We start from the raw sequence: 13549 nt of genomic DNA, 5'->3' as shown, positions 1-13549 counted from the left end.
TAAAAAGAGAGAAAATAAAATAATAAATAAAGTAGCTACGTGTTTTAGGAAAGGGTGTTTTGGAAGGAAAAAATTACACCAAAAAATTACATGTGTCATTCCTGTTGTCTGTTTTAGGAGTTAAGCTAAAGAATGGGTCTCACCTTTCACGTTTTTCACCCTTTAGGACCTATACCTTTTTTTTCACCCTTTACCATCTTTTCGGTAAGTTAACCCAAGACTAACTCACCGTTAACCACAACCATAATAAAAAAATAAAAATAAAACATTTAAATGCAACTAATTCCAAACAAAACATTAAATAAACAAAAGTTAATCAAACACATCAAATACGATTGTTATACCGTACTTCAACATTTAAAACTCTCCTTGCTTGCTATGTCTTCCCATCAACACCAAATAAAACAAAAATCTCAGGTTACTCACTTCATGAATTAATCCTAGCGAACAACAACAATATACTTTATAATAAACTAGTTTTTCTGGCCCGTGCGACGCACAATATATATTTCTTAATCAAATTAAATAATGATGTTGATATTAAAGTTAAAGGGACAAGAAACTAAATAGTCAAGCATTGATTAAGTGGGAGTTTTAAGAATGTTAAAAGTTTTCTATTAAACAATTAGGGGAGTTATACAAAAAACAAGTTAGAATACATAGAGTATAAAAAAAAAACAAATTTTAAGGTGGCGACAAGTGTCATGCAAATCTTCATGTTTTAAAAAATTAAAATAGATTAGCGTTTTTCTATGGTCAATTAGACAACTAAAAGTGACAAAACCTCTACTCATGTAAATTGAACCATTAACTCAACAAATCATTTGATATCATAACATAAACGAACTCAGAAAACCATCCAAAAACTCCATCATCCCAACAAATAAATCAATAAGAAATCCAAATCTCCAATGAAAATTGCAAAAATTATAAAACCCATAAGCCATAATTCATCTCAAAATCTAAGACAAAAACCCATTAATTAAACTCAATAACAACAACGAAATCGATACATAATTTCAGAGAATTTAGAAATGGAGATTTTGACGAAATTTCCATTCAAAATCAAGAGAGAACAACCCAAATCACAATATAAAATCCTCAAAATCAAACGTCCCAAATGAATTTCAGCGTTTTTTTGGGTGTAATCGATAGTACTCCGTATATGAATTAGGTTGTTTGATTTTGGGAGGAAAGAGATGATCAGATGAACAGAGGAAATGGGTAAGGAGAATTAATTTATGAGCAAGTAATCCTAACACATATAAAGGCATGAACTTCATTTACTATTCATGTAACAGTTAGATTACTATAATGCCCTTATTTCTTCTTTGTTTTACATCCAGCCCTTCGCAAATTGGATGGTACAGGCGTGTGCACGTAGCTCTAGGTGCACCGGGATCAAAACGACCAACATTAAACATAAAACGCGCGTTTTTATTAAATTCCCAGAAAAAAGAACAATGCCCTTGAACAAAAGAACAATTCCCCTAAACAAAAGAACATTAAAGGCTCTGTTCTTTTCAGCTATGTTTATCGCGTTTTTATTTGATTCGTTGTTATTTTTGCGATATATATTCTTCTGGGTTTTATATTTTGAATTCAAACTATGAAAAGGAGAGAGAAAGTGTGAACTAGGTTTTCTTAAATGGGTTTTAGAGAGAGAAAGTAATGAAAATCCCCAAAAATTCGTTGATTTTTCTGCTTCAACATCAAATTAAATTGATTTTTCTTCTTCAAACATGAATTCTGCAGCTGGTAATCTGATTTTGGGAGGTAATTTTTCAATTTTGTAATAATAAATGGTATGTTTTGATGATTTTGATTTTGTAATAATTGTGTTTTTGATGATTTTGATTATGTTGATGATTTTGATTGTGTAATAATCGTGTTTTGATGAATTTGATGATTTTAATGAATCAAATTATGTAATAACACGCTGATTTTGTTGAAATCGTTGATTTTGAAGATTTTGATTACGTAACTACGATTTTTTTCCCAGAAAAGAACATTTTTACCTATTAAAGGAACATATGTTCGTATTAAAAGAACAGTTTCATTATGCTCGTATTAAAAGAACAGTTTCATTATAGTAGAAAAATAGACCATTTGCGTTTCATAATTTGTTCTTTTATTTTACTGTGTTCTTCTTTTTTATTATTTTCAATTTTATTTGCGTTTCATAACTTGTTCTTTTTATTTTATTGTGTTATTTTTCTTGTTACTTTTTATTTATCCTTTGTTTCTTTGATTGCGTTCTTTTTCTTGTTTTTATACATGTTAACCTATTATTTTTTTCAGATATTAAGAATAATGTGCTTGATAATTCATAACAGAATGATGAAAATGATGATTCCGAATCATATGTTATTGTGGGACAAAGTACTTGACTTGTTCCTTTCAGTCTCTATATTTGTTCTTTTAGTCTTTTCATTTGTTCTTTTTATAATACTCTGTTAAAATAACAAAATAAAAACACGTGCACAGTTCTCATTATGCACTCTTTAACAATTTTTCCTTTCTCCTTCTTTGTTCTTCAATTATTTGATTCTACTTCCTATTTGTTCATTTTCTATTTTTCAGCAACTATATATAATAATTGTACTTATGAGTCATAACCATTAGTCATTTTATAAATACATTTTAGAGAGAGAAAGAGAAGATGATTTATATTATATTCTCTCAACATAAGAGAGATTTTTTGAAAGAGAAAGAGTTAGATGGTGAGTGATAGAGTAAAAAAAACATTTTCTCCTTATTCTCTCTCTAAAATTCCTTCTGAATATTTCTTGTTTGTTGAAAATGAGTGAATTAAGAAAAAACACTAGTTCAATTTGGTTAGTTTTCGAAGCAAGAGAATCTCTGGAGAGCGTGATATTTTCCGAGGATTGAGATCAGTTTTTTAAGATTTATTAAAAGATATTGATGTTCCTGATACATGTTGATCAAGTGATTAAGGTACGTTTCCTTGTTCTTTCCTCTAATGTTCTTTTTCAAGTTGTTATGTTCTTTTCACAACTTTACTTTTACTGTGTCATCAACATAGTTTGTTCTTTTAAATCAACATAGTTTGTTCTTTTATGTCAACGTACATAGATTGTTAAAAAAGAACATATAATGGTTTGAAAAGAACAAATAACACTTAAAAAAGAACATAGTCCGATTTGTGGTAAAAGAACAAAAAAACTTTTTAAAAAAATATAGATTAGGTTTAAGTGCATCAAAAAATCTTCGTTTCGTCTTTTTAATTAGAACATAAAATCGTTTGAATAGAACAAATAACACTTAATAAAAGAACATAGTTCTGATGCGTGGGATAAGAACAAAAATACATTTAAATAAAAATATAGATCTAGTTTTAAGTGCATCAAAATATCGTCGTTTTCGTCTTTTTAATTAGAACACTAAGTGGTTTGAAAAGAACAAATACAACTAATAAAAGAACATAGATTTGTTGTTCTTTTCGCCCCTTTCATTCTGTTCTTTTGTTTGATAAGGAAAAAGAAAATGCTGTTCTTTTTCATGTGTTTTGTTCTTTTTTCTTCTGTTTTGTAAAAAAGTTGTTGTTCTTTTTTTAATTATTTTGTGTTCTTTTTAACTTATTTATGTTTTTTAATATTTAATAACATTATCGATAATATTTTTTTTTTTGTTTTTCTGTTGTATTTTTCACACGATGTTCTTTTTGAAAAATAATTGTTCTTTTTATAGTTTATCAGGAGAGAGAATATGTTATTTTCATTTTTGTATATTTTCTTTAGTTTTTTAGCATTAGTGTTCTTTTCAGGTTTTAGTTAATGTTCTTTTCGTTTACTTTATTATGTTCTTTCTGTTTAGTTTGTTATGTTCTTTTTCGTTTTCTTTTAATGTTTTTGCGTTTTAGTGCAGGTGCACGTAGATCTACGTGCAGGCCCCTGCACCATCCGCGCGTTGTTTCTCTCACAACGCTCAGATTGTGCAGGGGTGTGCATGGTGCTCTTGGTGCACCTGTCCCAAAACGCACATAAATAACAATAAAACGCAACAAAAATAAAAACCGCAAAAAAAAGAACATTAACAAAAGAACATTAACAAAAAGAACATTAACAAAAAGAACACTAACAAAAAGAACACTAATATTGACAAATCAGACAAAAAGTACAAATATAAAAAGCAGTTATATTTTTTCTTGTTCTTTTAAGTTCTGGAAATGTTCTTTTCCAACCAATTTACAGTATGTTCTAATTAAAAAATAAAACGACGAACCTTTGATGAACTTTAAAACCAGATTTACAATTTTTCTTGTTCTTTTAAGTTCTGGAAATGTTCTTTTCCAACCAATTTATGTTCTAATTAAAAAATAAAACGACGAACCTTTGATGAACTTTAAAACCAGATCTATATTTTTTCTTGTTCTTTTAAGTTCTGGAAATGTTCTTTTTCAACCAATTTATGTTCTAATTCCGTTATTTTATTTATCAAAAGATATCTGAAAACAACACTATAAATATGTAAAAAGAACAATTGCTGATTCTAAAAAAGAACACACTGTTTTGATGCCACAGAAATAGAAAGTTATAAGAAAAGAACATTAAAATTTAAAAAGAACATAGAATTAAGAACGAGAAAATTTACCTTAATCATCCGATGCACCTTCATCAACAGCATAAACCTCTTTGAATGAATAAAAAAATTCAATTAATAGCGAAATTGAAATAGTATTTCGCTTAATAAACTAGTTTTTTGTAAATGTAATTCAATTAAAATCACATTTCAGAGAAAGAAGGAGGAGAAAATTTGTTTTGAACTTTCTCTCTCATAAAATCTCTCTTTTGTTGGGAGAAACTAAAAGCTCTCATCTTTCTCTCTCAAGAATGTGTTTCTAAAATGAGAAGTTATGAATCCAATAGGAGAAATATTATATATATAGAAAATGAAAAATAAAAAAAATAAAACAAAAGAGGGGGAAGGAGAAGAAATACAAGTCATGTTCATGATAAGAACGGTGCACTTGTTTTTTTTTTTTTTGGTTTTGTTGTTCTGTTCTTATGTTGATATAAATCTTAATGTTCTTTTATTTTTGTTCTTTTTTCAAAAAGTACAGTATTGAAGAGCAAAGAAAGCTTTTACTTGACCAGCAACAAATAATGTTAAATCTTCAAAAACAGCTGAAAGAACAAGAAGAGAGGCTGAATAAACAGAGCAATTCCTCAAAAGAACAAAAAGAGGATGAACCTAAAAGAACATTATAAATAAAGAAAAAGAACATTATAAATACAGAAAAGAACATATCATGTAGAACACTTATTTTAACCATGTAAAACAACATTACCAATAAAAAAACGAACAACAATAGAGCATAAAAGAACATAATAAAGTAAAGAAAAAGAACATTAAAAATAGCAGAAAAGAACATATCATGTAGAACACTTATTTTAACCATGTGAAAAAAGAACAACAAAAAAGATAAAAGAACAACAAAAATGGTAAAAGAACAATTTGATCTGAAGTGTGTAATATCAAAAGAACAACAAGCTAAAGCAAAAAAGAACAAAGAACAACAAGCTAAAGCAAAAAAGAACATGTTCAATAATTATTTTCTGTATTATTACAATCTCTTAATACATATATGAGCACCAATATATAAAAGAACAAAAGATAAAACTAAAAGAACATATAAAATCGAAAAAAGAACAGAAATCAAAATCATCAGAAATATATAATCAAGATACATTAATCATCAAAATTATCAAAATATAGAATCAAAATACATTAATCAAGGTTATTGAGAAATGCAGAAATCGAAATGATCCAAAAAATCAAAATAAATTGAAATGATGAAAATAATGAACATGGAAATCAAAATCATCATAAATAAGTAATTCGTTTTAAAAAATTAAAAAATTACCTTCACACATCGAATTATCAGCAGAGGAATTCAAATTTGAAGAAGAAGAATCAATAGAATTTGATATTGAAGTAGAAAAATCAACCAAAATCTGAGAATTTTCTATTACTTTCTCTCTCCTCTTCACAGTTTCTCTCTCCTTTCCATAGTTTTTCTCTCTCCTCTTCACAAATTCTGATTCGAAAATTATAAAAAAAAAGGTATATATACCAGAAAAATAAAGTGAAAAACAAAAAAACGAAAAATAAGGGACAGAGCTCATTGTTCTTTTTTTTAACAAAAGAACAACGTTTGTTTTTTTTCTTATCAAAAAAACAACGTTTGTTCTTTTCTTCTCCGGATTCAACAAGATATCCGCATTTTATATTTATTGCATGTCGTTTGGACACCAGTGCACCAAGAGCACTGTGCACACCCTGCACCATCGTATTTGCGCTTCTCTCATGGTAGTAACTAGATCTCTCCCCAATTTAATGACCTTATTTTTTCTTCGATCTATTGCCGGGCCTTCCTCTTTGATCAAACAAATTGCTCTGGTTTCCTCACCCTCTTCCTCTTCGATAATCTTTGTCTGGGTTCTTCAAACCTTGCCCTTGTCTCTCTCCTGTGAATCTCCTCTGATGATCATCAAAAAGTCGCCGGCAAGGTATCTCAATTGGGCTGTGATTTTATGTGAGTAATTTGTGTAATGTTGAGCAATGTAATTACAGTTTGCATGCACTCTTTTGTAGTTGGGTTATTGCTGATTTTTGGGTTTCAGAAAACAAATCAAGGGTTTTAATTTCTGGGGGTTTTGTCAAATTTATCCCTTTTTTCAGCATAATTTAAACTGGAATTCAATTTGTAGGTAACTGATTATTGGGGCGAGTACTTGAGGTCTTCTGCTGATCTCTTCTCCCTGAATTATTTCTTGCTCGTCGGACTCAACTAAGAAATCATGTAAGTTTAACTCCTAATTTCTTTTTAGTACCAATGATTGTGAATTGAGATAAGATTAAGTTGAATTGTAGTTATCTAGGTGTGGTTGCTTTCAGCTTGATGCTGATTAGTTGATTAAAAGAGGATGTATAGGGAATTACCAATGGCGATTTCATTGTCAGAGCTATTAAGGTTAGAGCTATTAAGGAGGATGTATAGTGGAGATTTTATTGTTAGCTATTAAGGTTAGAGCTTTTCGCCTCTTCCGTTGGTTTCAGAATGCATTGGAGCCTATGCTTCGTAGAGTTGTAATTTAAGTGCATTTAAACTATAATATGTCTGTAGAATGTGGCACATTTTCTTGAGGCTTTTAGGCAATTTTAAAGCATTTTTATTTCAATCATAAGTTAGAGAAAGTATGATATTGATTGAACTATTATTATTTGTTTTTCTGATGATCTATCTTAATCTTTTAGCTTATTAGGAGGTTTTTGGTTTGCTGGGTGTTTCCCCCTATGTTTTATTTAAGAAGAATTAGATGATAAGACAGCATGATCGAATATTTCAGATATTAAAATAATTGGGAATTGTTTGTACGAAAGATTTCTACAGTATTGTACTCTCAAAGATGGTCTAGGACAGTAGGCATCTTTTTTAAGGAGGATCTCATCAGCGTTCCACTAAACAACTGCAACAGAGGGTGGGGTTGAAACACCAAGTTTTTCAAATTTCTTAGATGGGCTTGCTATTCTGCTGGAGATGCACAACTCTGTATAGGTTTTATTTCTTTTGTTTTCGCCATGTTCTTATGTATAAAAATGTGATTATGACTTTTGAGCACCACGCTATAAATTACAAGTGAGGAATGACATACTTGAGGTTTATGTATTTGAATTTTGATTCCTCTTAGGGTCTAGGTAATTTAGACCCGGCCTCAATTTCTTGAGTTGCAACAATATAATTCTTGTCATTTATTTTTCTTTAGTTTCTACAATTTATTTCTAGAATTACTTGTTGATAATTGAGTTAGTAGTTTTAATCTATGTTTCTTTGCTATTGGGATTTTAATTTCTTTTATTTATTCAAATTGGAAGGCCAAGAGGATTCTTCTGCATTTGGTCGGGTATATAATCATCCTCCTTATACAGTTATATCATTAGTTGCATCCTGCTAATTTTGATATTTTAATAGATTGATGAACCTTATTGGTATTCAAATAAGAAGTATATGCTCATGATTTTCTTTTATTTTGTTGATTGACAATTTTTGTTTGGTTAAAATATTTTGGCCAATATATTCTTAAGTTGGTTAAGGATGGTTTCATGATTAGTCGAGCCAAGGCACTTAATCTGCACTATTAGCAAAAGTGTGAAGTTATCCCAGAGATACTTCCTTGTATCTACAGAATACCCATGTGCCACATTAAAGAAAGTAAGACACTAAATAAGTGATACAATTCACTACGAATATATTATTGCTCATGTCTTGTAAGAACACTAACACTAACATCCATGCAATTCCACCCTAACCATATTCTCTTTCTCTGCATAATTATTATTACAAACCCAATGCCACAATCTGCGAAATTTTTCCGTTACCTTTTCTTTTTAATGATTTTTTCTGTTAATTTGATGAGAGCTAACAGAGTGTTTTATTTCAGTACATTTGAAGTGGTTCTTGAGAGTCCTTATATTTCATGTGCATACATTCATCATATAAGGTATACAGGAACTTCCTTTACCTAATGATCTATAGAAATATAATCCTTCTTATCAGGAGTAAAAAGACAATAGGATTTCAACACCTTCCAACCAATATCATCATCTAAGTGTATAGTATTTGGGGCAACTTCTGGAGTAGTATTATAGCTTGTGTAGCTTCCTTTGTAGCAGTTTAAGAAGGAGCTCCAACAGGTTATACCTTTATAGGAACCCATTGTTGTACCACTTTCTTAACAGGGGTATGCTTCTGGTTTCTATTTAGAGGTGAGCCCCTCCACAGCTCACAACCATGACCTACCATGCCATAGGATTTACAGTAAGGTGGCAACCAATCATAAGTGACCTACTATAGAGTTTGGCCATTAGGATCTTCAATAAGAAATCTAATATCATCCATTTCTATAAGCAATCTATCAATTGATAATTGAAGTTTTTGGGGACATGTGTGTGGTTTTAATTCTATTGAAGTAAGAAGAAATACATATGATGAAAATTGGAAACATGGCAAACATTGTAATGGGCCTTGGCTGTTGGCAGGAGACAATAACATAAGATTTCTTAGGTTAACGCCATATAACCACCATATATAATAGAGGAATAATACCATTCTAATTGTATTAGTAGTGAACTATATGAGTCTGTCAAACCTTATTTAGAAAAAGTAAGCTGGAAAGATACTTTTTCGTCTTTCCGGGGCAGGCCTCAATTGTTAGAACACTTACGGAGAATTCTGCCTAACAAAACAATATTTGTGCAACTCCTTTTGTCATTGTCATTGGTGATGGTATTTCTTGAGTTGTTGTTGCCCATTTTCTCGCTAATGTGTCATTCAAGGTAACTTGTTCCGTAACTGGTATCCTCCTTGCGTTTAATCTTCCGTGCTCTTACTCATGGTGTCCCTTCTTCAGTTCTTCTGTTGCTTACATTGGTTCATGGTATTTTTTATTCAGGTGATTTGGTTGGAATAACGTGATATATTTGGTGGCCGGATTCATACTGATTACGCGCTTGGTTGTTCAGTTGTCATGGGGCCCTCATGGTTAGTTCCTTCTCTAATATGCCCTTCTTTTTGTATCTTGATTTAGAAAATGATGTGCCATATTAGTTTTGTTAGTCTTCGTTCATTATGGACCTGACTGAGGTATTCATCTAGCTTTATAAGCAACCATGCTTTTCTTAGTATTTTATCTTATAGACTGAAATAAATCTTTTGGCACACTTTTAATGGTTATTATCCTGTAAATTTCCTTTGAAGTGTGGTTTGATACCCATCCTCCATATGTAGGACTTTTCGGGTATGGTACATACAATATCCTGCTGATGTGAGACGTAAAGGAAGAAAGGATAAAGTTGTTATCGAGAGGCTACTGGGATGTTAGTTGTTTATATGTCAAGAGTGCAACAACTGAGTTGTCAAAGTCGGATAAGGGTGGCCGAGGTTGGTGCAGACAAATTATCCGAGCTATTTTATAATCTACGTCGACGTTATAAGGGTAAAGTTTTTTCATTTGTTTTAGTAGTTGTGATTGGCCCTTATAATAGTTTTTTCATTTGTTTTGATAATCTATGTCTAGGTTATTTTCATTTTTTTATATTTGGGATCTGGTTATGTAGAATTTATGTAGACTGAACTTATGATGTATTCTATTGCTAATCATTTTAAAGAAATTAAAATCCAAAAAAGTATTCTTTTATCAGTATTAGGAACCTGATTATTACCTTGTGCAGGTAGTAATCTTAAATTTCAACTTGTAGTTAAACATTAACTTATTAATCACAGTCACACATATAAATGAAGATATAAGAAACAATTCAAAATTACCTTTACACTATCACTTATGAATCAAAAGTTATGTTCACTATCTGCAAAGAAGTCTTAAGGAGACTTCAAGCTAGCCATATGTAGCTACATTTCTAAACTTATGTATTAGAGTATAATTCATTTGTGTTCTGTTCTATGCAGGTTATTGTAAGATGTTTCTTTTCTATTAGCAATGTTGGGTATATACTACTAGAACTGCGATGGAGAAATTATCAGTGTCCCCAAATTTTTCAAAGGCAAGATTTTGTCCTTACTGTTTGTTCCTTATCTGTTTTTTCAGAATTTTATAAATCCTATGTGATTTTCTATGTACACCTTGAAATAATTTATGGAGTATTGTTTTTAACATGAAGGTAGGTATATTGGTATGTAGTTTCTTATTTTTAACATGTGGGTATGTACAAGTTGGGAACATTTAGGGTATGTGTGTTGGTAATTTCTTATTTTTAGTCTAAAATAAGGAATGAATACTTTCCGCAAAACTTAAATGAAAATTTCTTGTTGTTTGGTATTCTGTATTGATTAGAAATGAGAGAACAGACACAGAAAACGAAGAACAAAGGAATTACATGTCCTTCGGGTCGTCTAATTTGCGTGACGTCTGATCTTCAACTTTGCTGATTGCGACGAAAAAATTAAATACATATTTGAAGTTTAATTGTTTTTTTATGAAGAAACCTAAACAATTAAGAAAATACTAGGTAGCAAAAAAATGATTATGGAGAGAGTGAGACAGATAGATAAGTTTTTTTTAAAAAAGGGAATGGGATATTTCCTATTGTTGGAATTGGGGTTTGTTAATTTGATGAATGGGATATTTCTAGGAAGCTAATGCGGCAAGTTATTTTATTTACATTCACTCTGAGACAGGTTTAGTCTTTGATGAATCAAACACTCGATCGCCTATGTTTAGCAATCACATTCAGGTTTGTGGTTGAGTAATGTCGACTTAGATTTCTGTGTTGCTGGAGCTTGTCATATGGATTGATTATTTGGGGGGTTTTAATGAACCAGTGGGTGGTAGGTAGCGTGGGGCTAATCGGGATTGAAGCAGAGATATTACTCTTATCTTTCTGTCTGTCTATCCATGATCATTTCACTAAGATGCAGATGTACTCTTGCTTCCCTATTTATGGTTGACCGTTTGACCCATCCCATTTAAACAAAAATAGTAAGTATATATGAGTCAACACTTTGTTGTACTTATGGATGTGCTTAAAATATCAATTGTTGTAATTTATTGGACATTAGTAATCAACTAGCTTCAAATTAGAAGGTGCACTCGATTGTATGTAGTTCTACATACAATCGTGTTCAAAATACATATTTTTCGGCTTAAAAGCACATTTTACATATTTAAAAGCACATACTTATATAGCATATGTAACAATGTGCTTTAGAACTTTATAAATTGCTTTAAATTTGTACATATGTGCTTTTAAACTACTTCCGTATAAAAATATGCTTTTTGAAGAGTTTAAAACGAACTGGTTCGTTGCATGTAGTTCAGTACCTTCTACCAATTGATCAACTAGCTTCATCTTCTTCATTATAATTCCAACCTACTGTACTAATTACTCATCTAGCTCCCTACTTATATAATTAATCATACTACTCTCATTAGTGAACCGTCAAAGATGGAATCTGACCGGCCTAGAAGATAGAGTAGTAACATTAGAGATAATACTAGAGAAAAGACAGAGATAAAAAATGGGATGGAGAAAAGATTGTAGCCAAAGATAGAAGTAGAGACGATATAGTAGAATGCCTGAACTGGTGGGTAATAGACTGAATATACTAGACCAGGACTGAAGACTGAAGAGTATCATATCATTAAAAGGGCCGAATTGAATTGAAGGTCGGGCTCATTACCCGATGCAGCCTGGAGAGAGTATAACACGTTGTCTACCTTGTTGCCTTGAAGAGTTAAATGTGGAGACTGGAGATATGATACTAAAAATGGAGCAAAGAGGTTTTCTGTGTTTAGATCAGGTTTAAATGGAGCAAATGTGTTTAAATGGGGGGGGGGGGGGGGGGGGAGGGGATTAGATCAGGTTAAAACTATCTTCAAAGAATATTCTGTATTTCTAACTCAGCTTTGAAAACTATGTATACATGTAATTCTTGCACAATAAATGATTCTTTTCTATTAAAGTAGTTGAAATTGCAAGCAATGGTTTGCAATATAAGCGTATGCTTCTTTGCCTGATCTGTTGCATTAACGCTCGTTTTCTATGTAATATTTTTACGATATAAGTTTTCATAAGCGCGCACGGTCCAACAACTAGTTAATTGTAAATGCTTAATTATCATTGGTTAATGGCTTACATAGTTTTACGTACGAACAAACCGATTGCTGCCACGTGTATTTAACCAAGGGGACTAACCTTTTAACCAAAGGGACTAATCTTTATATTTTTACTTTGGTTAATTTTGGCCGGAAAGTGAATAGTAGGTCCTGAATGGTGAAAAAAAAAAATTATAGGTCCCAAACGGTGAAAAAAATAAAATGTTAGTCCCCATCTTTAGACTTAACTTCTGTTTTAGCATAATGTAATAGATTATCAGTTTTTGTATTACTACGTATGTTTCCATTTAGTATTAAGTATTTTGTTTTGATTGTAAACATGAAGAATGATACATAATTCGTTGTATAAGTCATTGGTTAAGTCTTTAATGTCAAAACTTAAAGTCGGAGTTTAAATCTTATACTTTCCCTATTTCATAATAGTTGCAACACTTAGTTTTAACCCTATTCATATAATATACTTTGTTTATTTTTAATGATTTATACTTTAGAAAAATCATATTCATGTAGAATGTTGTTAAATTTGGCCTCTTGATATTTTAAGAAAATTAACTTTTATAATTTTTACTTATCGGTAATTAAATATATTAATTGTTCAAGTTGTGTATCGGCAATCGTGAAAAACAAGGTATTGCAATTAAAAAGAAACGGAGGAAGTACTATTTTCGTTTTTAATAATCTTTTAATATGTGAATTATACAATATGTATGAAACCTTTTAGAGGACGCTTTTTAATGCTCTGTATATTACAAAGTATACTCCAAACTACGTACGAATATCATTAACTATTGTTTTACATCAATCCATTATACTTTCTCTATTCTTTTTTAAATGACACAAGTATTTAGTCACGTTTGCCAATACACGATTTCAAACGTTAATATCTTCCATTA

The 13549-nt window shown here is 30.7% G+C and overlaps 1 long non-coding RNA gene across 2 annotated transcripts; it reads left to right on the top strand.

Moving 5' to 3' along the window:
• Nucleotides 1-6314: 6314 nt before the first annotated feature.
• Nucleotides 6315-10859, top strand: LOC110789072 (uncharacterized). Of its 2 annotated transcripts, none has more exons than XR_002533507.2 (5): nt 6315-6533; nt 6735-6826; nt 9477-9565; nt 9812-10019; nt 10490-10859. It is a non-coding gene; the product is annotated as an uncharacterized lncRNA (long non-coding RNA). The 2 variants fall into 2 exon arrangements; XR_002533506.2 differs by having other exon boundaries at nt 6316-6559.
• The last annotated feature ends 2690 nt before the right edge of the window (nt 10860-13549 follow it).

The sequence above is a fragment of the Spinacia oleracea genome, chromosome 6 (genome assembly GCF_020520425.1).
Source record: "Spinacia oleracea cultivar Varoflay chromosome 6, BTI_SOV_V1, whole genome shotgun sequence".
Classification (NCBI taxonomy): Eukaryota; Viridiplantae; Streptophyta; class Magnoliopsida; order Caryophyllales; family Amaranthaceae; genus Spinacia; species Spinacia oleracea.
The sequence above is the reverse complement of the archived record's forward strand: the minus strand, read 5'-3'. Positions and strand labels throughout refer to the sequence as shown.